The 24,618-nt window shown below is 40.5% G+C and overlaps 1 protein-coding gene and 1 long non-coding RNA gene across 2 annotated transcripts in view; one reads left to right on the top strand and one right to left on the bottom strand.

Moving 5' to 3' along the window:
• Window positions 1-1,395, bottom strand: part of znf710b (zinc finger protein 710b) — a 28,696-nt gene extending 27,301 nt beyond the window's left edge. The window contains exon 1 of the mRNA XM_084930109.1: window positions 1,276-1,395. The gene's annotated coding sequence lies outside the window, so the exon portion shown is untranslated. The remainder of the gene's footprint in view (window positions 1-1,275) is intronic.
• On the top strand, window positions 1,384-13,454 carry LOC146393504 (uncharacterized). Its single transcript, XR_014800427.1, has 2 exons — window positions 1,384-1,470; window positions 12,934-13,454. It is a non-coding gene; the product is annotated as an uncharacterized LOC146393504 (long non-coding RNA).
• Window positions 13,455-24,618: the final 11,164 nt, after the last annotated feature.

Below are 24,618 nucleotides of genomic sequence, written 5' to 3'. Positions count from 1 at the left end.
CACTTTGAAAGAGGCTAATGGCAAGTTCTGCAGCATGAATTAGGATCTGCACAGCAGTGATACCTTAATGAACGCTGCTGAGTCATTTAAATATTTCCCTCTAAATGACCATCAATTAGATGACCCTTAGACCGCAAGGGGAGGATATGTTTTTAATTACTGCCAGCCACTGAAGTGCAGTGACTCAGAGAACATCTATAGGCCCTCAGCTGCCAACTGGTATGCACAGTATGCAGCTGCCTTGCAGCATGCAGTGCACCGTCCTCATTACATGATTAGACACTGCATGGCAGGTATGCAAGGGGTCAGCAGTACGATTACTGGCTTTGGCTTTGCATTTCATTACAGAAAATGGCACAGAGTGCCACAAATGAGGCAGCCCTACAGTACCTTCACATCCCTTGACAAGCCAGTGTTAGATGCACTGACCTCATTAGTGCAGTGGAGGATACCTGTGTGGCCTATCAATGATCTCTGACAGCCCTTGGAGGAGTCAGCCAACTGGTGGTAGCTTGTCTTTCCCATAGCAGCGGCAAGCCGCTTTGGCTACAGGTTACTGCAGTGCATCTTCCCGGTGCTTTGCGGTGTCGAAATATCCCCCTTTGCGCAGGGTTGTGACCAAAATGTGGCCTCGACTGTGCGTTACATACACCAGAGCTGAAAGTGGCCAGCCTTATCTTAACGCTGGCACTGCCGACACTTCAGCCTACTGAAAATAAACCATCATCCCCAGGTCCAAAAAAGAACTTCCACCGCATCTTTAAAAAGAAAGACCCGACAACTTAACAGCAAAAACTTTGTTGAAGACAGGCCTGCAAGACGTCTTTGGCACGAACGGGGTGGGTTATGTGCATGTGCATGGTCTAGATTAGTGATGGCTAATGTGGCCTGGTGTCGCCCCTACTCCTTTATGCGCCTCTTTCCCCATTCTCTCCATCCCCCTCTCTCGACGCCATCTGTTTGTGGCATGAGAGAATGTGGAAGTAAAAAAAGAAAAGACGACATTTTGGCTGTAGTTGTTGACCTACATCGCGCGGTTGTTTTCGGCACGGCGTGAAAAGCCGCACCGAAAGACAGTCGCCTAAAGCGCACAGACGGCGAAATCGCCGCACATAACGCGCATACATTTTCGAGCCTGGTCAGGAGGAATTTAATAAGTTACGGTTGAAATACTCCTCCTCCGCCTCGCCGGGCCGGACAAGTCAACGCTCCAGCGCCACATATACATTTCTGTTCCCTCTGTAATCTCCAAAGGAAGATAAAAGCGCAACTCACCTGATTCCAAAATCGGTTTATGGTGGCGACGTGGCTGTGGTTAATTTTAATATGGGAAAAACAGTTACAACGGTGGGTCCCCGTTGTGTGTAGCAGGAAGGAGGGAAGGGAAGGGAAGAGGGGCTGACGTGAATGAATAAACAACTGAGCTCCTCCTCAACGCCACAGCGGACTCTGGCTCAGCTACTTTAATAGGTACAGTTAATCACCACGCAGTGAGCATCATATGTTTTTGAACCTTTTATGAATTAATACTTCTGGGCTGTTTTTTTTTTTTTTTACACCCTTTACAATAATATACAGAGGCTACAAAAGACGTGAGATGTTAACTTCAGAATTTTAGAATACATATTTTTGATTAACCCTTATTAGGACTAACCTGTTTTACTGGGTAGTTTTATTTTTCATATTTATTTACATTTTTTAAACTGTGCTGGACACAATTGTATGAGCTTAACAAAGTCCACCAGGTGGCACTATGTCTGCATCCCAAACACAGGAGTGCATCGCCCATGATGCACGGGCACTTTAAAGATCCCCTGTAGATGTAAAGATTTTTTAAACAGAACTGTTACCGCATGTAAATATTTACTGTTGAAAATGTGTATATACGGAACAGAAGTAAGTATGCAGTGAACATAGACTGTATATAAAATGAGCTCAGACCTTCCACGCCTATAATAAACTCCTAGGTCTAAAGGTAAGTCAACGCTGGTGCCTTAAACCAGCAATATTATTATAGCCACCAAGGGGCGATACGTTAGTTGCAAAAAAGTATCCGGTCCTATAGGAGCCTGTGGGATAACACTTCTCTGACAGGAACCCTGTAAACACTTCTCTGATGATTGTACTGCCTTAGCTACTCATTTCGCTCACACAGAATAAAACGATAAGTCCATTGTTGTACATTTTAGTCTTTATACGTTTCAGATGGACCCAGTGGGCAACATCAATGTAGCGTCATAATTTTTTCTCACTGTCTGTCCAACCATGACAGCAGCCATAGCTTTGGGACTAACATTAAGCCTCCAGTTTGGTATTTAAGGTGACCATACTTCTTTGTTTGCTTACTTTTTTAAATAGGATGTAAAAATAGGACCATATTTGAATTGAAATTCCAATAATGTAATAACTGGTTAGTTCACTTGGTTAGCAAGGTGAATCTGTGTTTCACTGTGATATTAAATGGGATGGTTATTTTGGCCAGGAGGGGGGAAAACCATGTAAAAAAATAAATAAATAAATGAACAGTGTCTTTGATCTGTCACTAGTGGCCACAGCTCTAATGGTTCATTACCATAGATTCATTTATTTTATACAGGTAACTACAGTTGTCACAAAGGGACAAAGTAGAGGGACCCCTTTTAAAATTGCAGGTTGTTAAATTGGAAAGTGTAAAGGGACTCGCGTAGTTTTTCGTGTCAGCCTCAAGTGGCCATTTGTGTTACTGCAAGGTTTGGCACAAACAATAATAATTTATTATTTAATAATAATTTGGAATATTTTCCTGGGATATCAAAAGCATCCATCCATAGTACAGGAGCTGAAGCCTGTCCTAGGTGCCACAGCGCCATAGGACAGGGGGAGCATACCCTTGACAGGTAACCAGCTAGTTGAAGGGTCAACACAGAGACAGACTATTCTAGAAATGTTTTCCTTCTACTGTAGGTGCTTGATGTAATTAAATCACATGTGAAATAAAATGAAAGATCTTAAGACTTGAGTTATAAATTTTAAAGTTAAGTTATTTAAAACATGATCTCAGTAGGTGTTGCATAAGACAAAAATTGGGCCTTTTCTAGTTTTTAAAAAAGTGTGACAAATTCATGAAATGTTTCGCTGTGAGAAAACATACAACACTGACACTAGAGGGCACAAGCACTCCACTGAGCTCCTGTGACAGCATGCAGTATGTTTTTTTCTGTGTCTAAGTGATTCACATGTTATTTGATTAAGATTCCTTAATTCACTGCTGTTAATGTGTGAATAACTACATCAGTGTTAATCTTTATGAAGTGTCAACACAGGCCAAGGCAGGTCCACTGTAACAGCACTTTATGACAGACGCATCATCGTCTGTCCAGTGGGAAATAGCGCTTCCTTTGCATTTTACAACATGAAAGAAAGTAATCTTCATTTGACCAAGTTAATTTGTTGCCGACAATCAGGAAATGACTGAGGTTTTGTGTGCAGTGTGCAGATGTGGCCTCCAGTCCTGTTGTTCTGTGCTATCAGTCTATGCAGAAGGCTGCGCAGGCAGGCCCCTGCAGTCTGTGATTATCCAGTCTTATTGACAGAATATGATCTTTTACATAAAGATGCCGCTGTGCCCTTCATTATTCACAGGTTCGTGAATACAGATGCGCTGCGAATTTTAAATGTTTGCAGGTCAGTGGTCTCAAAACTTTGGTTAAAACCATGTCAGCGGAGTGAGATGAGTTTTTATTGATTTCTATGTAAAAGACTCTGGGGTAAGAGCACTGCACACTATGTCAGAGGGAAAATCCGCTCTTTTTCCCACAGGTAGCGAACAGTACCGGAGCAAACAACAGACAATGTGGGGGTGTTATAACTCATACTTGCTACACGCTGGCCATCTAAGGTTCTCTCACAGTCTTTGCTTTAGCATATGCTTTTTTGTCTTCTGTTAGCAAAGCGTGCAGTTCAAATAAAAGATGGTGTATAAAGGATTATACCATTTTTCCCCCATTCAAACATATTAATATTCAAGTCTTGTCCTGTTAGTTTATCATGATGAGCTACTGCCTGCTTATTATGTTGCAGAAATCTGTGCAGTAGAGTCTGCTGGAAAAAATAGGCTTTAAAATGTTGCACCTGTGGGTGGTTATTTAACAGTGCGGCCTATCTCCTACTCGCCTACCTCCTGTCTAGACTGTGTGATTACCATCTGCTTCATCACTCTGGACTGTCCACTGTTTGCTGAGCTCTCTCTCTCTCTCTCTCTCTCCCTCTCACAAAACACAAACAGCCACAAACACAAAAATCTATGCAAATGCAGAAATTTTTTCTGCCAGTAAATCCACCTTTTAAAGTAGATTCATGACTGTCATTCATGACTAGTATTTCCAAACTAACACAAGAACATTACAATGATTTGAAGATTAGAAACAAGTTGCACAATAATTAATCTGAAGCAGACTTAAAGGGAAAATGCATCAGTCAGACTTTGCCATATGCTACTTGTTATGGGCTGAGCTAGCTGGGGCTTGTTTTGCGTCGAGTATAATTTTCTTCTAAAACTTCACATAGAGCCAATGATGAGATCATCTTCGAGACAGTTGTGTAACAAGTTTGTGATGGTGAAAATAACAAAGTAGAGGAAGTAGAAGTTGTGGCGGCTAAGCTAACCTTACCAAGTTAACATCATCATTGTGACTCAGTTAGAATAAGCACCAGTGTGAGCCTTGCTGTATAATCATTTAATTTCACAAATTACAGATGTTCATAAAAATGAAAGAGCCCAGCGTGCTTAATTTGTTACACAAGTGCATTTTAACTTGGGGCTGCCGTGTGTTTGCTATTCATTCCAGGCGGTGTAGTACTCTGGTTTCCCATTCACTTACAGTGGGTTTTTATTAGGGTGTAACAGTATTACTTCATTTGTCCTCCGAGCTCCCATTTCTTTCCTGAGATGTACAGGCAGCGGCGTGTTGGGGCAACTGAAGTTCACATGTTCAAATTCAAGCCGAATCTCCTGAGAAAGCATGTGCTGTTGTGTAAGACGCTCTTTCAAAGAAAAATCCCGTGTTGTCACGAAACATTTAAAACACAGAGAATTCTTTGCTCTGCAGCTGTGCAGGTATGTAGGCTCAGCTCAGCGTTTCTAATCAGCTGAAAATGATAGAGGCGTCTCCAAGTACACATAATAACACGTTTAATCCTACATTCCACAAAAATGTAAGAGATGCATGTGAACTTTGACAGCAGTGTGAATGCCGCAGCGGGGTCAGAGTGTCTCAGAAAGTTTAATATAGCCGAAGTCCTTCTAGCCCCCTGGTGAGAGACCAGTAATTAACACGGGGGCATCTTCCTCCTGTTTGACACCCTGCTCTGGAGGCTATTTGAGGATATGTGGCTCCAGTTAGACTCGCTCAGGAGTGCGTGGTGTTAAAAATGTGTGAGCATGCAGAAGGACATGAAAGGAAAGCGATATCTTCATAGGCAGCTGGCTGAACATGAAGACACATGAAAGTCTGCTGTCATGGAGCTTCTCTATCATGGTTACTACATTATTATTTGTAGTCAGTGAATCAGAGAAGTTCTACATTTTCATCTTCTTTGTATTTATAAGGAACACTCAGGTAATGGACACCCGTCCTTAATCTGAGTGCTCATTTGTGAAAACTGTGCTTGATTTGATTACAGGAGTGCATCAAGTGCTTAACTGTGATTCTTCAGTCAACTTTAAAATGCACTGACATCATTCATGTGGCAAGATAAATCAAATCATACTGATGTATTGCGGCATGTCTGAGCTTCTGAGTCCACTGAAAACAGGAAAAGCTTAAAGGATTTAAATAATGGCTCTTTACAATGTCGGGTTTTCAACAAGCGGTAATCAGTGTGGCACACGCATTAACTTTTCTTAATCCAGATAAATTATCCACTTGTTTGGAGCTGTGAAAAGTATTACCCAAAATACACAAGAGTTAGAAACTCTAGCAGAGCTGGCTAAGATAAGAGGGGAATGTTCGGAAGAAGCATGCTGTCAGGCAGCACATACAGACAGGATGCTGGGTCCGATGTGCTTCAGAACATACTGTCCAGGCAACTAAACCTCACACATTCCAGTTTGTATTTGAATTATTACACTTACTATTGCAAACAGTCATTATTTTTCTTCTTTAGCCAAGCTCTCAATGGATGCCCATGTACAGCTCAACTCTCCTCCTCAGCGGTCCTTCTCCATGTTTACTTTGGTGTTCCTCTTCTTTGCTAGCCCTTTGCCATTTCAAAGGGCCACCTTTGTAAAGGGATCATTGCTCATTATGAAAAAAATGACCAACAGATCGTTATCCCCTCTCTGTGATTATAGTCCCCATGTCATCTATATTACACTGATGGAGAAGGTCACTGATTATTTTCTTTGGCTGTAAGACTTGCCAGATTTTTCTGCTTGCATGTTTGCTTCAAAGATGATGGTTTGTCAACATTGTGCTTGGCCATGCACTGACATTCTGACCTATTTAGAAGGGTTGACAGGATGCAGCTTCTGTAGAGTTTCAGTTTGCTGCTGAGACTGTACCGGGGCAATTTACATATGCCTTTCATCATTACTCACCGGGCTTTTCACAACCTGTTCTTGATGTCATTCTCCACTCCTCCATCTTGCCTGATGATGCTGCACAGGTATAAATACTTCTGTTGTTGGAAGTTTGATGCCATGTGCTTTCATTGGGTTAAGTGTCTCTGCACTGAGAAGCATTATTTCCATATTTTTTTAGCTGATCTTCAGCCCAATTTACTCTCTGTAGTAACACAGTCCTGCATGTGCTAGTGTGTGACTGTGCGTGAATACTTTTCCTTATGTTCCATCTGAATAAAATCTGGTCTTTGACACGTCCTATAAGTAGATTTCCATGACTGGCCACCATTTGCGTGTGTACTGCATTACTGAAAAGCACATCTTGTGTAACATAGGCTGACTTTTAATTGCTGAAATGCTTTTTTTCTGCACAAGTAGCAGTCCTATTACTAATTGGTCCTGCTTTCCTCCAGACTGTTCTGTTCTCTGATCATCGGTGTTAAAAGGTCTCAATGTGATAACCTCTCTGCTGCAGGTTATCTCAGTGAAGACAGATCCCATTAAGCAATGATGACTTTACAAATACAACAGATTAATCGAGTTAAAATGATGTCATTATTAGATTTTAGTTCTGAAGTGGTTTAATACTGCAGTCCTTTGGGACAAAAATACACCATGCTTTCTGTCTCTTGCTCATATTAAAGCCTATTATGTGTTTTATCAATTCAGTGCTTCAAAAAAGCAGGATGTACTGTTTGCATACGGTGCAAAGAGAGTGAGAAGCAGTGGTGTCATCAGCAAGATAAAATTAGGCTGGGTAACATGGATAATACATTCTTAGAAATTCCTCCAGCATTTAAACCCAAATCCAGTCTGACATGAACAAGAACTATGATATATAAAAATAAATTACTGAATGTTAATACGTTGAATAACAAACAAAAAAACCAAGAAAAAATCTCAAAAATGAAATATGCACTCACTCGACACTTTATCAGGAACACGTTCCTTTTCATAAGTGCCTTGATTATTTGTGCCATAAATTCAACAAGGTGCTGGAAACATTCCTCAGAGATTATGGTCCATATTCACATGATAGCATCACACAGTTGCTGCAGATTTGTCAGCTACTCAACCACGATGTGAATCTCCCATTCCACCACATCCTAACCACATGCTCTGTTGGACTGAGATCTGGTGACTGTGGAGGTCATTTGAGTACAGTGAACTGGTCAGAAACCAGTCTGAGATGATTTGAGCTTTTTGACACGGTGTGATATCCTACTGAAAACACCCATCAGAGGACAGGTACACTGTGGTTATGGTCAGCCACAATATTCATGTAGGTTGTAGTGTTTAAACTATACTAAGGGCCCCAAAGTGCACCAAGAAAATATCCCCCACACTACTACATCAGAAGCAGCAGCAGCAGCAGACTTAATCACTGATACAAGGCAGGATGGATACTTTCATACTTATGCCAAATCATGACCCTACAGTTCAAATGTTGCAGCAGAAATCAAGACCAAACTTTTTTCAAGTCTTCTGTTGTCCAGTTTTAGTGTGCCAGTGTGAATTTTAGCCTCAGTTTCCTGTTCATAAGAGTGGCACCTGGTGTGGTCGTCTGCAGCATTAACACATCTGCTTCAAGGTTCGACATTCTGTGCATTCACAGATGCCCTCCTGCATAGCTTGAGTTTAAAGAGTGGTTATTTGAGTTACTGTTATCTTCCTCTGAGCTTGAAGCAATCTGGCCATTCTCCTCTGACCTCTGGCATCAACAAGGCATTTTAATCCAGAGAACCACTGCTCACTGGATATTTTTTTTAATGTATAAAGCCAGTAACAGTAATAATCAAAGATAAAGAGAAAAGCCTACTTTTGCTCCTTGTTCATTTACAACCTGGAGGATGCAAATATCTCCCTGAAAGCCGAGGGCAGCTCATGTGTTTGAAAGTTATACTGTTCATCTTGCAGAAAAAAGAAGTTAGCAAGGTTTTTGGTATCCCGTACAAAGCTTTGATATAAACCTTGTGATTTTTAGTAGATAGGAGGATGTAAGCCCTGCACCTGTTAGGGGTTTCTCCCCCCTTCTTTGGAAAAAGGAATATTTTAGCCTGAGGTGAGAGGTTTGCACAGGTGCTGCTACTGTTTGATGTAGAAACTCTGACTCGGGGAAATCCACCCACCTTTATGTGTATCTGAGTTACTGAAAACTTTCTTTCTGCTGATTTCATAGTAGGTTTTACAGTACAATTTTAGATATCTAATAAGTCTTTGGCACATGATATCAAATGGAGAGTGTTCAAAAACATAAAGTTATGATTTAAAGCTGACAGGAGGCCACCCTGAGCGATACTTTGCTACAGATGTTCAGGCCAGAACTAAAGACTATAGACAGTTTGCAGGTTTATGCTTTATTTCATTACTAAGGTTTTCCAGTGACAGAAAATTACACTTTCAAAAAACCACTTCAAATACACTTAGGGTGCTTGTTTGAGCTTAACACCTTCCCTTAGTGTTCCTTGTATGCAAAGCCAGTTGCAGTAACTGGAGGTCTGACCATGGCCCCTCCTGTGGTACAACAACAGGAGAACCAGCCTATCTGACTCCTTAAGACTCAGCCCAGCTAGGTGTCTGACCACCAGACACTTGCTGACAAGCCCCCCACCCTGGGACCTGGCCCCAAGGTGAGGCCTCAGTAACCCACATTCAAGTAATGTAGGGAGTGTTTTCTCTTCCAAAAGATCTTGTGAATTGCACTTAGTTTACTATAATTCACTTAGAACCAGTTTGCCTTGGGGAAGCCTACTTGGGGCAAATTGCCCCCAACAACATAACTTGTAGGATCATTAGGGCACACAGACCCCTTCACCATGATAAGATTGTAATTCATGGAAAGGCCACACCTCCACATCAAAAAAGAGCCAGTTGAGGTGGATCAGGCTTCTGACCAGGATGCCTCCATGGCACCTCCTAGGTGAGGTATTCCGGGCATGTCACATTGGGAGACAGAGGCAGACCGAGGACACACTGGAGAGATTCTATCTTTTAGACGGCTTAGTAACGCCTTAGTGTCCCCTGAAAAGAGATGGAAAGAAGGAAAGTATTTCCCCAGGAGGAGATGGGATGAGATCTTTCCCACTGACTCCCAGATCTGGATCCCACTTCTAAGTTGGGCCAAACTCCAACTCTCTTAAATTGAAATTGCAAGTCTCTCCATAACCTTTTGAATCACTGTGCAAACAAACCAAATCAATCGAGCGTCTTTGGCAGATGTAAATGTTGATCATTACTGCCTTTTCAAAAACACATGTTAAACCTATTAATTGTAAACTGCAAAAGACAAGAAACTAACAGATGGCTTTCATGTGTAGATGTTACGCATTCTGGCCAGCACAAATAAAAGTCTGTTCACCCCACTGGTCGGAGCAGATGTCTCAGCACTTATACCTAAAAACCAAAACTGTCTGCATGGCTTTCTCCATGGGGTAAGTTGGAAAACACATTTTAAAAAATAAGACCTGGTTTGTTTCCACTTCTTTATTGTTCCATAAGTACAGGGAAGAGAAACACTGCTAAGAGCTTGCAGCAGGCGAGTTAAGTGTCACAGAGACCACATTACCCACATGGCTAAAAATATGAGATGGGGCTTTACGCTTAGGAGATCCCAAGTGTGTGAAGGAACTTGCATAACCTGTCGGTGTATCATTTAGTTGTTAACGCAGAAAGATTGCTGGGAAGCTGTTTTGTTAAAAATAATAATCCTTACATGTTTGAATATTATAAAAGTCTGGCTTTAGTGCAGTTTTTTCTTTAGCTTTTCAGTGGACTTGACAACAAAAGGTTTAATAGGGATAGCACTTAAAAGTGGAATGAAAGGGAAAAACTTTACCACTTCACTCCATCAAAAAGCACATCCATTATAACTGATGAAAGCTTGACACCGGCTACTGACTCATATGTCAGTGCAGCACATTCCTGTGTCATAGCCTCACACATGCTTTTATGTATCAATTAAATGCCATCAGCCAAAGGTTATTCAGTATCTAGAGGGTCAAAAGATGAGCCTGGGCTGATGCTCCCGCACATCCTGTTACCAATGAGTCACTTTAACACTAAAAGACCGATTGTATCATAAAAGAGAAAAAGTCCCAGTGGCCTTGTTGGTCACATCTCTCTGACTTTATTGTGGGCAGTGATTGCTTAGTACTCTTTTCTTCTCCCAAAGGTGCTTTAAGCCATTTAAGTCGAGCTCTTTGCTGAGATGTTCAGTTCTTGATGGTCAGAATTTGCTTTGAACATCAGTTTGGCTGAAATGTGATTTTAATGATACCCTAGGAGAATTGCTTTGCATTTAAACTTCAGTACTATTTAGTTTTTTGTTTGGCAGTGGTTTTTGTATGAAACTGGGACTCTGCGTGCACAGTGTTTAGATCATTTTAGCATAATTTGATTTTTTGGGGGGGCTTTTTTTTGTCAGAGTTATTCACCAGTTGAATCCAGATTTTCTTTGTTCATTTTCTGTCTTGCCTTGAGCTCTTTAATAAGAATTTTACACCTACAAACACACTGTGCTAGGATCTTTTTGTTTGTTCTTGGCTGAAATACACTTGGTGATTCATTCCTCTAACAGTGTTTATTCAGCAATAAAAAGTTAAGTCCAAAAACGTTATGTTTTGTCCCCAGTCTTAGTGTTTCATAAAGGGTTTTAAATACAGCTTTATGTCAAACACCAGTTGTGACTTTTACCTTCCATTTGCTATATTGATGATATTGTGGTAAAATAAGGTAAGTGGAGCCCATCCCAGCTGACAGAGGCAGGGTACACCCGGGACAAGTATCTGACACAGGGCTAACACAGAGAGAGATTCACACTTATTGAGTCACCAATTAACTTAACCCCATTAATTGCAAGTCTTTAGACTTTGGTAGGAAGCCAGTTAACTGGAGACAACCCATGCAAACTCCATACAGAAAAGCCCAGATGGTTCACTTTTTTAACAGAAGCTACAGCAGTTTGCTGACCATGACTTGATCAAGTCGGGTGTGTGAGGCCGGGGGTCAGAGTCAGGACACTTGCAGTCAAATTGTTGGTATCACTAACAGGCTGAAAGAAGAGAAAAGACAGCGGTTACAGGTTAAGCGCTTCCTAACTAGCCATCTTGGTCTTGAGCATTGTTATCATCAAAAACATGGTCTCTGTTATTTCTAGAGTAATGTTGTACATGCTGTTTTATAGGAATGTCATTGTTGGTTTCAAATTATCCATAACATAATGGTGATGAATGCTGGGTTGAGGGGCTCCTGTGAATTTTTTGCTTAGAGCCTCTGTAGACTCTGGAAGTGCAACTGTATTTCTCTCTATATTCCTGTGTCTTTGCCCTCCTTGAGCTCGGCTCTGCCAGAGTTTTTTTTTTTTTCTTATTTAAAGGGATAATTTTTCTTTTTTTTCCCTCCATCATTTTCTTCATTCCCAAATGCTTGCTCAAAGCAGGAGTAAAGCATTTAATTCTTTGCTATACAAAGAAAACTGAAAGTGAAAGTGTGTTGCCTGTCTGGCACTGAGTGTTAGAAAGGAGCAAGAAAAGGTTGAAGGTCTCTAAACATGAATCTGTGTGCACAAATATTTTGATGCCGGAGTACGCTCTCCTCCAGTGTCAACCTTTGCTTACCTTTAGTGTAGGTGTCACCTTCCTGTGGTTCCAGCTCTCAGCTTACCAGCTGACACACCTGCATAACCTCCTCCCCTCCTGCTCTTAAGCACCAACTTATCCATCTGTTTTCGCTCCATCCGGCTTATCCACCTGAGATCACTCCCTCTAGTCATGTAGCAGTCTTGCTCAGGCTCTCAGTGTATCCTTTATAAACTTCACTGCCTGCCCCCTCTTTCCTGCCACTACTGGATACCTATCTGTGTAATACTCTCCTGAATTCCTCTATTGTACTTTATCAGCTTGTTGTAAGTCAACTTTCTTGTTGTTGCATTGTGCATTTTTAATTAACATGCTGGAAATGATGAAACTGCATCTCTAAAAGGTTATATTTATACAGCTGGGGAGAATTTACACCAAAAAAAAGAAACATTTTGTGTTAATTATTCCTACGTATGTCGTCTTTGATAAGAAACTCACTTTCCTGACTGTACAAGAAATGACTCCAGGTTCTGCATGTCTTTTTTTTATTAACCAAAGCTATCTTGGAGCACAGAGAGGACTATGTGACGCTATTTGAAAATCTTTAAGCAACTCTGGCCCTCAAAATCCAACTTTTGACATTAAGTGAAAATGAATGTGTAAGTACAGGATATGACCAGTGTTTCTGGGAAGAAAGTATGATTAGGGTCCCACTCCTTGTCACAGATTGCATCATTTCCTGCTTCTCCCCTCCAGGATGATTGATTTCAAATGTGCTTCGAGGGGCTTGGCTGGCCTGGACAACAATGACTCTTCTACATCTCAACAAGGTCAGAGCTCTACAGTGTAAGAGTGCGTTTGTTGTCTGTTCTCTGCTGGCTCTCCTTCTGTTTCTCCCTGCCTTTCTTCTCAGATGTGTCAGTCCATCAATGATTGATGTCTCCCCGTAGGACTTGACTCATCTTTCACCTGCAGCCTGCCTCACAGCTGTTCAATGAGCTCAGAACCGGCCCACATGCAAGAACGCACAACTCTGCACAACATAATATAAGCCCCCTTTGAGCCGATGTGGTTTTTGGAGAGTCCAAAGCCTGATGTATCACATGCCTCTGTTTTTTCACGAATCCTCATGCATCCAGTATTTTTCTCTCCACCTAGTTTTTTCCTCTTCATGTTTGTTTTGTTTATAGCGGAGATTCACAACTGACAGATACATCCAGATGCTAGCTATGTCTCCTTTTTGCCATCTTTGTTTGAGAATAAATGCTTTTATTCAATTTATGTCACACCCTTTATTGCCATTCCCAGGAGCAGAGGAATAAAAAGCCACTTTTCAGCTGCATGGGCTGTAATTCCATGTTGTCAGAGCCCATTGTATTGCAGAAGCTGCATCTGTTCTTGTCTTGTATTGTCTATTGACGATGTGGGAGCGGCAGACGCCTCAACGGGCACAATTATGCAGCTTCACAAACCGGTGAAACTGCATTTCCCTATACATGGATCAGCGTTTTTTGAAACCAAAGGTGAGGAAAGGCTGAATAAATATGTTTATCTTCCACAGCAACAGAACTCTAAGCTTTATGCGAACACTCAGCTCCTCGGTGCCTACGGTAACATATTCATGTAAATGAGCAGGTCATATACCCTCAGCACTGGCTTAGCCGCAATATCATTTCTATTTGTTTGGCCTTGGTTTCTGGTTTAGGGCAGAGATTATGCCTGAAGAAAGTTTTAAATCAAAATCCTTGCCTTAAACAGACAGAACCACATGTGTTTGGAAAAACATATTTTGAAGAGGCCACTCAAATATGCGACTGCTATCGACAGCTAGTATTTTGTATTTTTGCTTAACACAATGCTCAAAACAGCAAAGGCTGTTTGACAAAGCAGCTGTTTTAGTTCTTAGAAGAAAAACTGCTGCTATGGAGACACGACAAATACATGGAAATATTCATATTTGTCATTTTTCTTTGCTCTTTTGGCATCCTTTCACTGGATCGCTGCTCATTCAGTATTCAAACATGAGAAGAACGATACAGTCAAATTCATGCTAGACTCGGAAAAGTCAAACATTTAACTAGTTAAAGCACTACAACCCTGAAATGATTTCTCCTGCGTAGCGATGTCGTAAAAAACACAACACGCACATGGGCTGGCTGTTACACAACAGATGAGTGCAATAACAATGTTAGATGAATCATGGTCCAGAGCAGTTGATGTGAAACGGGACACCAGTGATCCAGTTATTTATTTTAAATTCTCTGACGTAGTCTTGTGTTTAGAAAAACTCAAGGTTCAAAGAGTTTAGAGTCAAGAGCGTTGTGAAAAAACAAAGTTTTCTTGAGAATAACACGAAACCAGCAGTTGAATCAGAATAGCTTTACTGGAACTAGACAAACACACATCAGTAATGTGTGTCTATTGAATTACTGTTCTAGATGGCTGGTCCCAAATCAATCGCTTCCGAGAAAACTGACACAACCCTTTTGGTCCAGCTGGGAAGAAAAGCACTCTGACGTCTGTGCTTGGTTCTCAGGACCATAAATAAATAAATAAATAAATACTGCACATGTCATTTTAAATTCATGTATTTATCTTAGAGTCTGGATTACTTTATGTAATGTGTGTACTACACATTTACTACACATTTATGTAATTTAAGTATGAGGAAAATATACATTTAATACACATCTTTTTGCTTCTCATCACTAACTTTTAATTACATATTCCTTTTCTACAATGATGATGACGGAGTAATTCAAATGCCTGATTGCTTCCCTCTGTTACAGCGAGCATACAAGTATGTTGCTGTGGTATGAGCCTCATTATTATTCACAGTGAGATGAGTACTTTATGTTTTATTTGTTTATCTATCCATTCATCTTCTTTTGCTCATCCAACTAAGGGTTGCTGGGGATTTGGAGTCAGGTTACCCCCTGAACAGTCCCCTGCTCAGTTTCAGGGCTAGCACAGAGAGACAGACAGCCATCACGCTCACCTTCACATCTACACCCAATTTGGAATCATCATTTAACCAAATATGCATGCGTTTGGACTGTGGTAGGAAGCTGGGGTATACAGGGAACCCACGCAAAGCAACTGTGCTAACAACCTCAGCATCATCTTCTTCCACCTGCTTCCTTTAGAGCTCATCATAGCGGATCATCTTTTTGCTGTCGCATCAACTTTCTACTTCACTATAGCCTTGAATCATTTCAGTTGTCTTCCTCTTTTCTTCCTGTCTGGCACCTCCATCTTTAGCATATTTTATCCAATACATCCCTACTCTGCACACGTCCAAACAATCTCAGCAACTTTGTTTCCAAACTGCTCAACCTGACCTGTCTCTGATCACTCCCAACCAAAAAACTCAGCATCTTCAGCTCTGCCACCTCCAGCTCCGCCTCGTGTCTTTCTGTTAGTATTGCTGTCTCCAAACCGGACATCATAGCTTGTTGTAAACCTTCCCTTTCACTCCTGCTGCTATCTTTCTATTACCCCTCACATTCGTCTCCACCCACTCCACCCTGCCTCCACTCTCTTCTTCACCTCTCTTGTACATTTTCTATTTCTTTGGATTGTTGAACCAGAGTATTTGATCTCATCCAACTTCACCACTTGAACTCCTCACAGCTTCTCTGTTACACCTGCCTCACACTCATTCACACACATGTATTCAGTTTTACTTCTGCTGACTTTCATTCTTCTTTTCTCCAGAGCATACCAACACCATGTTTATTTATTTATGTATTTATTTATTTAGTATGACTTCAAGTGTGTGGATAGGCTCTAGCCCCCAGCCTGAATTGGTAAATGAGCTGAATTGGTAAATTTTCTAATGAGCTCAATCTTTGACAACAGGTTTTGAAAGGACCTATATTTGACTGCAAGCTGGTTTTAAAAACATCAACAACAATAATAATAGTAATCATAATAACTATAATAATCGTAATAATAATAACAACAGTACATTCACTTCAGCCAAAGCATCCACTCTGTGTTGCCAAATAGCATTCTTTCCCCTTGCACACACATGTTCTGACAGTGGAAGGGGGAAAAGGGCCAAACCAAAATAAGCGCTTCGTAGATTGGATCAAACCGCACTTGTGTTGGAATTTTATTCGTAAATCAAATAATGGAAGAGCAGGAACTCAAAGTGCATTCCACTTATTACTGTGTTACTGAGAAAAAATAATGCAAATGATGTAGCACATTAACCTTAAGCCACTTCTGTCAGAAAATTACTTGATGCAATTATAAAGCATAATTGAGGATGTCCTTTTACAAGCATCAACAATCTGTTGAGTTTTTTTTAAAGAGAAAATATAACTTCTAATTATAAGAGTTAAATAGGTTCCAAAGTCGTTTTACTAAATTAAATTTCTTTTTTTAAAGAAGATAAACTGGTGCAAAAACTGGACTCTTTTGCAATACTGGGGTAGAAATACTCTCTACCTTAGGTGTAAACTGGAGAGAGTGTGAGAAAAGGCATACACATCCAAGAAAAACCATAATCCATTCCCATTTAGCCAGAAGGAAGTTGACCTCATCAACATGAGAATCGTCAGATGGCTGACATCATGGAGAACGTGTCCACAGCACTAATAATCCCCCTGCCACATCTCAAAGCGTTTCCTCTCCCCCTTTCCTGGTGTGTGTGCCTCCTCTTTGGTGGGACAGAGGCAGAATATGTGTGCATTCATCCCTGGACCGGTCCAAGCACAAAACACTATTGAGATGCGTCAGGGGCATCCGCCTCGAGCTCCCCTTGACGTCACATTAGTCACAATGAGAAAATCAACTGCAGCGCCTTCCCCTGCAGGGCTGTGAATGGACGTCTGCCACTGTTTGACAGGTCTTATTGGTTCTTCAGAGTTTAATGCCTCTAACATTTAACTAAGCCCAGCATGGCCTGGCTGACATTTGCACATGACCCTGACAGATAATATACAGCCAATCAAAGAGAAGGAACTAAACGGTTTTTATGGTGCATTTTCTGGTGACTGGAAAATATACTGTATATGGTCTTTCTTCTTTTATTGGTCATAATAGAGAGAAGGAAACACATATAAAACGTTCAAAAAATATGGTGCTAGTGCAGGTGATCATACAAATTTTTCCAAAGAAAAGCACTGACCAGAGACTCATTTATACATTGATCATTCAGTCACACAATCATTTATACATTCAACTTCTCCCTCCTATCCTATCCTACTGAGCTGTGCAAAGTGCTTCACATCTATGACGATATTTGTCTGAAATGAAAAAAAGCTTTCATCAGCTTTTTTCCATTTCCCGTATGTTCCCACTATGTCATCAGTCTTGTGGATGACTGGCTGTCAGGCTGATTAATTGGCTGGCTGGGTAGCTGCTTTCCAATCCGACTGTGACTGTGTGACTGACTGACTGACTGCTTTTCTGACTTCTTTTTAAGGTGACCAACTGACTGATTTTCTGGGGGACTCTGACATCATTTGCTTTCATTAACAAGTAAGGATTGAGGCTTTAGGTATCGTCAAAGGTCTCATGGAAAAACTAAATCGGACGCATCTTGCATTAGTCTGTGTCTTGGTAATTTCTTACCCTTTGGCTCTCTGTCCCCATCATGGGTCCCATAAATATGTCAAATATGTTAAACAAACGTAAATAAAAAATACATTAAAATGGCTTATGGGTGAATTATTACTTAAAACAGCTGGCCAATGCTGAGTAGTTGAGAACCAGTTTTGGAAGTAGATTAATATGTGATTTTTCTCTTGCGAGTTGTCATGTTAGGAGAATGATGAGTGTAAGTCTGACTCAAAATAAATGGCTGTGTCCACATTCACTTCAATGAACACAGTGCAGATGTATAACTGAATTAGTTAGCTGTTATTTTTTTGGCAGTTCCAGGCTTTCACTATAAAGGCAGTACTTGTGATTATTACCAGAGATGGGCTGTAACGCAGTACAAGCTACTGTAATCCGATTACTTTGTCAAGTAACGAGTAAAGTAAGGGATTACTTTTGCAAAAAAGTAATTCGATTACTGTTACTTTCCTGTAAGCATGCTGCGTTACTGCATTACTAAACCGTGAATTTGTTTTTGAGAGTGTCTCATGACAATGACATAAGCGCGTGCGACGTTCGTGGTAACATACATGTGCAGATCAACAATGGATAATAAATTGAGTGCGGCAGAGAGTATGACCGTAAAGCATTTGAAGCACTGACCTTACTTTGAGTTTGACTCTGTGACAAAAATATAAGCGCCCGCTGTACACTGAGTGGGGAGAAAAAAAACCCTAAACTTCTTAGCAAGTACCTAGCACGCTGACGTGAATGTGAAATTCACAGAGAAAACCCCAGATCCCACTGACATAACCGCTGCGGCAACGGGCAAACCTCTGCCTGCTCCACTCCTGCTAAACAGGTGAAAATAGGTGAACGACAGGAGACAGTGCAGCTGAGTCTTTGATTTTATTTTCTGCTGTGTTTTACTTGCATCTATTTGAAGTGTAAACACAAAAAATATTTTAATTTATGTGCTAGGACTTTTTTAGGAGACTATTTAATTTGATTACATTTTATATAATAAATTATGGAGAAAAAGCAGAATTGGGCTGAAAGGTCTATCAAGTGACAAAGTAACAAAAGCAACTAATTACTTTTGAAAATAAGTAATCAGGATTACTCTTTTGGAGAAGTAATCAGTAATTAGTTACTAATTACTTTTTTCAAGTAACTTGACCAACACTGATTAGTACAGCTTTATATTGGATTTTTTTTTAATGTGATTTAGTAAGGTAAAAAAAATATATATATAGAATATTAATGGACTTGTCTATCTAATCAGCCAACCACGTGGCAGCAACTTAATGCATTTAAACACATAGGCATGATCAATAAAATGTACTGAAGTTCAAACTCAGCATCAGCAAGGTGGTTTTTAGTTATTTTAAAGTTATTTTAAACTTCTGAAGTGAGGCATGCCAGAAAAAGGTTTGAGAACCACTGTGCTAAGTGTTTGGGTTTTACTGTATAAGCAAGCGGCAAAACAACGAGATAGCAACATGTGAGCATCAGACATGAATGTTAGACTCCCATATAAGGTTTGGATTAATACACACTTTTGGGCTCACTTGTTGTGAAAGATTGGCCAAGCTGACTGAAGCAGATAAAAGAGGTCAGGAAGGGACAGCTTATCCCAGCCTCAAAGCTTCTACTTCAGTCATTGTTTACATTCATGATTGAGTAATTATCTTATTAGGTTACTCAAGTGATTTGTGTCTTTCATGGCCAGTGTCAACAAAACTGCTGCAATAGAGTTATCTGTCCGTCACCTTGAATGGCCACAGTCAAGGATCTCCCCAAGAAAACTCCATATTTGTCCTTCTTCTCTTCAGCTGCCGTAAGACAGGAAAAACAGCATGTCTCTTTCTTTCACTCTCTAGCACACTCCTAATCATTAAAGCATCATTTTCGGTACTTGCTCAATCTTAAAGCTAATACATTCCAAGTATTTGTAGAAAGGATTTGCAAATTCATTTTAACATGTTACAAAATGTGCAATTCGGAACATTTCAGTGGAAGTAACATGCCAGAATAAAAACCTCCACTGTGTGTGGACTTTCTTCCTGAAAAGCAGAATAAAAAACACACACAAAAAAAGTGCAGTGCACCACCTGCCTCTTTCCTTCTTTGTTTCTGTAAGCTTTAAGAGGCTCTTGACAAGGGAGTCTATAAGACTGGAAGATCTTGTTAAGAAGAGAACAATTTGTTCTGCCAAAGGAAAGAAAAACATACACAGAGTAAAAGGCCCTTCAAGATAAAACCAGGCAGTCAAAGCTGATGAGATACAGCTGAGGAGACAAAGTGATAACCATCCTCGTTACAATTCCTCGTAACAGAGCCTGGGAACTGTCCCCCTGGTCAGTACATGTCTCACATTGTGTGCGGGGGATATTATGGCGAAACAGAAACTGCTCTTTAGTTATCACCCTTACAACTTTTTTTTACTTCTTTTTTTTAACTTTACTTTTCCTGAATAAAGCAAAGTGCTAAAGACACCTGTGCTGATTCTACAAGCAATCTGTGCTGGTATTTCGTACTGTCACTTTTAAGGAACGAGACAATTTTGCCAGCTGGACACTCTTGGCACGTCCCAGAATCCACAGTTATGTAAACCTGTTTAATTACTTAGCTTAACAGAGCAGAGCAAGTGACATATGACGGGCATCTCACTGTGTCTCTGAATATTGTTTGAATTTAAATAAATACTTTAGCATTTTGGGTCTCATACATGTTTTTTAAAATAAATGTTTGGTAGTTGACCGTTTACTTCAGTGGTTGAGCAGATGACCATGTGCCTCAGAATCAAATACAGCAACCTGCGTTTGATTCCAGCTCGAGGCCCTTTGCTACATTTCTTCCCCTGCTCTTTTTCTCCCTGTTTTCCTGTCTCTTCTTCACTGACCTACCTATTAAAGGCAAGAAACCTCAAAAATGGGTAGTGAATTTTATACCATTATCTATGTGTTAAGAGATTGAGCCAGGAGGAATCTTTTGTCAAATGATGATGTAATGACCTTCAGAGAAAACAGTTTAAAATCTCTGCTGCACTGACTGAGGCTCTTTTCCTGCTAACATGTCTCAGTGCTGTGCTCCTTTAAAAAGAAAACACACACTCTCACAGAACGTATACTAGTGTCTCACACACCAATATTTTAAAGGCCTCAAAAAAAGAAAATCTGCTGCTTGACCAACTAAATATTCAGCATGTAGATTAACTAATAACCTGGAGTTATTGATGGTGTGCTCTCAGAAACTCTCTTGCCAACAACAGTGTTCATTTTTACTGTTTTTCATCTTTCATATGATGCCACTTGTCTCTTTACAGGTGCTGTATCTCACTGACTGACCCTCAGTGTGTGTGCTTTAATCTTAAATGTCCTCAAATATATTGTCAGCACTCCATTGGTGTTGATAGTGATATCTCTCTCGCTAGCCAAATAGTTGCAGTTCCTGTCAACTAATTTGACTTTGTTAAGGGCTCAGTCACAGAGGCCACTTGTGACCAGTTGACAAACCCCCCCCCCAGGCGTCCTGAAGTAAAACGTATATTCTCCAACAGGCTGGCAGGTGGTTACTGGAGGTTCCTAGCTGTTGCTTTGTGAAATTGGTCACAAAGATGGTGCTGCAACAAAAACTTCTTTGCAATAACTTTGTTAACTAGCAGATTGTGCAGAATATGCTGACTGGGTTGCAGACACTGGACAACTACTCACCAGGCTGCAGTGAAACTTGATAAAATGCAACGCAAACTGGAAACTGTTTCAGTTTGCCTTTAAAGTAAAGCTGTGCTTCAACACCTAAACCAACATGTTTTAAAAAGTGCAATTGTCACTTTTCACACTATTGCTCAGCAAATATAGGCAAGTTTTTGCAAGTCAGCATCTTCCATGTGCACTGTGGGCAGTTATGGCAGCCTGCTAGTAAGCAATTGTTTGCTTGTGACCAGTTTCACCTTTTGACTACCAATTAGAAAGTCCTGCACACCTGGGTCAATGACAGGTGCGTAGGAGGAGAAGAAGAAATTTCCTTAAAAATATAAAAATATAGCATACTTAATGGTCCAGTTAAGACAAGTGATCAGAGATTTGGTGCAAATGTTACTCACTACAAATTTTTATACATACATCCTGAAATGCTGATGCATAGTTGTTGTTGTTTTTTTTAACTTTAGATATAAAGCCGGGCTATCACTTTCGTCTTGTTTCCAATCTTTATCCTAAGCCTGGCAAATGCCAGGTTGTAGGTGTATGCTGGTTATCTTCTCATTGGAAATAAAACCCATAAGCTTATTTCTAAAAATGCTGAATTGTTTAAAAGGGATGACTTTGCCCTGTACAGTGAACTCGAGCTGTGGATAAAAGGAACAGAGAAACAGTGTTTTTCTTTACAGTATATTGTAGCAAACTCTTCAACAGTTCTGTATGGCATTTCCTCGCAGTGGAAATGCGTCTTTTTAACCCAAAACGTTACATCGTTGAGCCTTAACAGCGTCTACCCTGTTCCTATATGCACACTAGTGGTTTTCAGACTATGTATGCAGTGCAGATTTCACCACCACATCAATTTGAAAAGGCTTTTTTCGGTTTGTGGAGCTATGGTAATCGTCCATTGGGGAGAACGGAAAAGGGCATGCATGCACCTTTTTTCTTTGCACCACCTAAGTGAATCCTCCTTCAGCTGCTTGGGGGCAAGAACAGAAGTCGCTGTGTATCCAGAGCGAGTAAAAGGCCTGGCTGGCCGTAAGGTTGCCAAGGCAACAGGGAACATTGCAGGCATGATGTTGAAAGAAGAGGGTGTCTGGGCTGATAGGGAGAGCTGAGGCACCAGGGGACACCTTTGTGCATTAAGGTATTCCACTCTCCCTTTTCTAATGGGGAAAAACCAAACTAAATGAAACCATAAATAGTGCTGGTTAGGCAGTGTCTGGAATTGAAAAACCCAACATCATGAAATGTACCTCACGGGTGGACACAGAGCATTTCACACTATCTGGACCAGGGTAAAAGGCTACTTTGATCTATTTCTTATGTCCCCATTATTAGATGTATGGCTTGCAGTGCACTTAAAGGGAACGCTCTTGAAATACAAGTATTTTTCTTAACATCAAAATAAAATGCAGGTAAGATTTATGTAGAGAAACTAAAGATGAACTTTAACCATTCACCCAATACAATGAGTGGATCTGGTGGCTGACTGGATTCATTCTAATGGCCAGCAAAGCTCAATTGTGGTATCCTAAATATCTCCAGTTATTTAGAAATCTTTAATAAAATGGCCCTCAGCCTGGCTGCTTGATGAACTTGGTAAATGCTTTTCTGATAACCTTATGATCTCAATTTGTAGTTTCAAGCCTTCTTGAATACAATATGATGCTCACTTTGTAAACTGAGATCCCCGTTGTTCTCAAACTGGGGGATAATGACGGATATGCTTCAGAGCAGGTCTACTTTTAATTCACAAGTAACTGCCATTGGGCGTGTCACATTCAAACATTATTCATCATATCTTGTTTCAAACCATCAAGTTTTTAGTGAAATTGTCAGCTCAGTGCTTCACAGTGGGACCCCACTAACCGACGGGCGATTTCACCGTGACTACGTCCATCTTTTAAAGACTATGCTTGCTGCACCTTTTTTCGTCACCTTAAGTCACTTGTCACTTATCTGGTCCAGACTCATGGGGAGGCTGGCACTTATCCAAGTTATCATAAGGCCTTCTCAGTACTGGGATTTAGTGTATCACAGGGGCCAATTTGTCAGCAGACACAGACAGATAGCGGGGAGGAGGCCATGGTACCAGGAGAAAACTCACACAGGCAGAGAGAGAACATGTAAACCTGTATGTGTTTATATGGAGCAAACCCAGGACTTCCGTGCAGTGAGGTGACAGGCTTAACCCCTGCACTCTCTATCCAACAGCTAACAATATCTGATAAATGACTTTACTACTAGTAAGATGTTTTATGTTGTTTTTCCTTTGCTTTCTTGCCTGTCTGTACAAGAATGTATACATATACATTCATTACTTTGCTATATGATAAAAGGAATCTGTTTATTTTCCAACTTTCACAGAGCTATTCCTGGAAATTCCTAAAAGATTTTCTGCATATCCCAACAGCAGGTTCTGTGCAGGCTGGTTCAAGAGTGGTGCATATTAAGCATTATTCTGGCTCAGTGAGTTGCATGTTGCATGTGTCCTGTCTGTATTCAGTGAAAGCTGTCAGATTAAAGCAGAACAACCCCAGTTTAAATTTAGCAATTAAAACTGTTTCATTCCAAACGGACGTAAGTAAATTTACTGTAATACCAGAGGTCAACATTATAAGTAGCACTTCTGTGTGTTTATAGATCAGAAAAATCAATTCACACAGTTTTCTGTTGAGATCCTCACTGTGTCAAGCAATTTGACTTGCTGTTTTTGAAGAAAACACTGTTTTAACAGCCCTTATTGATTGGCTCTGTTCTACAGACCCTTTTCACAGCAGACATTTTGAGCTATAAAACAGGGAAAATCCCAAGTATAACCTTATTTATTTTACATTCTAGAAAAAACAAATTGGCATCTTCATTAAGTATTTCTGCTTGAACATGAAGTTCTCTAAAATCTCCCGGCAGATGCTCAATGTGGATCAACAGCCGCAAACACCAGCAAATAACATGGCCTCACAGTTCATCACTGCTGAACTTCAATCGCCACAGATTCTGTGCCTCTCCACTCTTCCTCCAGACTCTAGGACCTTGATTTCCAAATTAAATGAAAAAATTACTATCGTCTAAAAAGATGACAGCACTACTGAGCAACAGTCCAGTTCCTTTTCTCCTCAGCCCACAGATTTCTGACATTGTCTCTGGCGCAGGAGCGGCTTGACATTAAGAATGCAACATTTGT

This window comes from Perissodus microlepis, chromosome 1, assembly GCF_051167445.1.
Source record: "Perissodus microlepis isolate ML-2025 ecotype Zambia chromosome 1, ASM5116744v1, whole genome shotgun sequence".
In the NCBI taxonomy this organism is placed as follows: domain Eukaryota; kingdom Metazoa; phylum Chordata; class Actinopteri; order Cichliformes; family Cichlidae; genus Perissodus; species Perissodus microlepis.
This window is presented reverse-complemented; position numbering and strand designations above follow the sequence as displayed.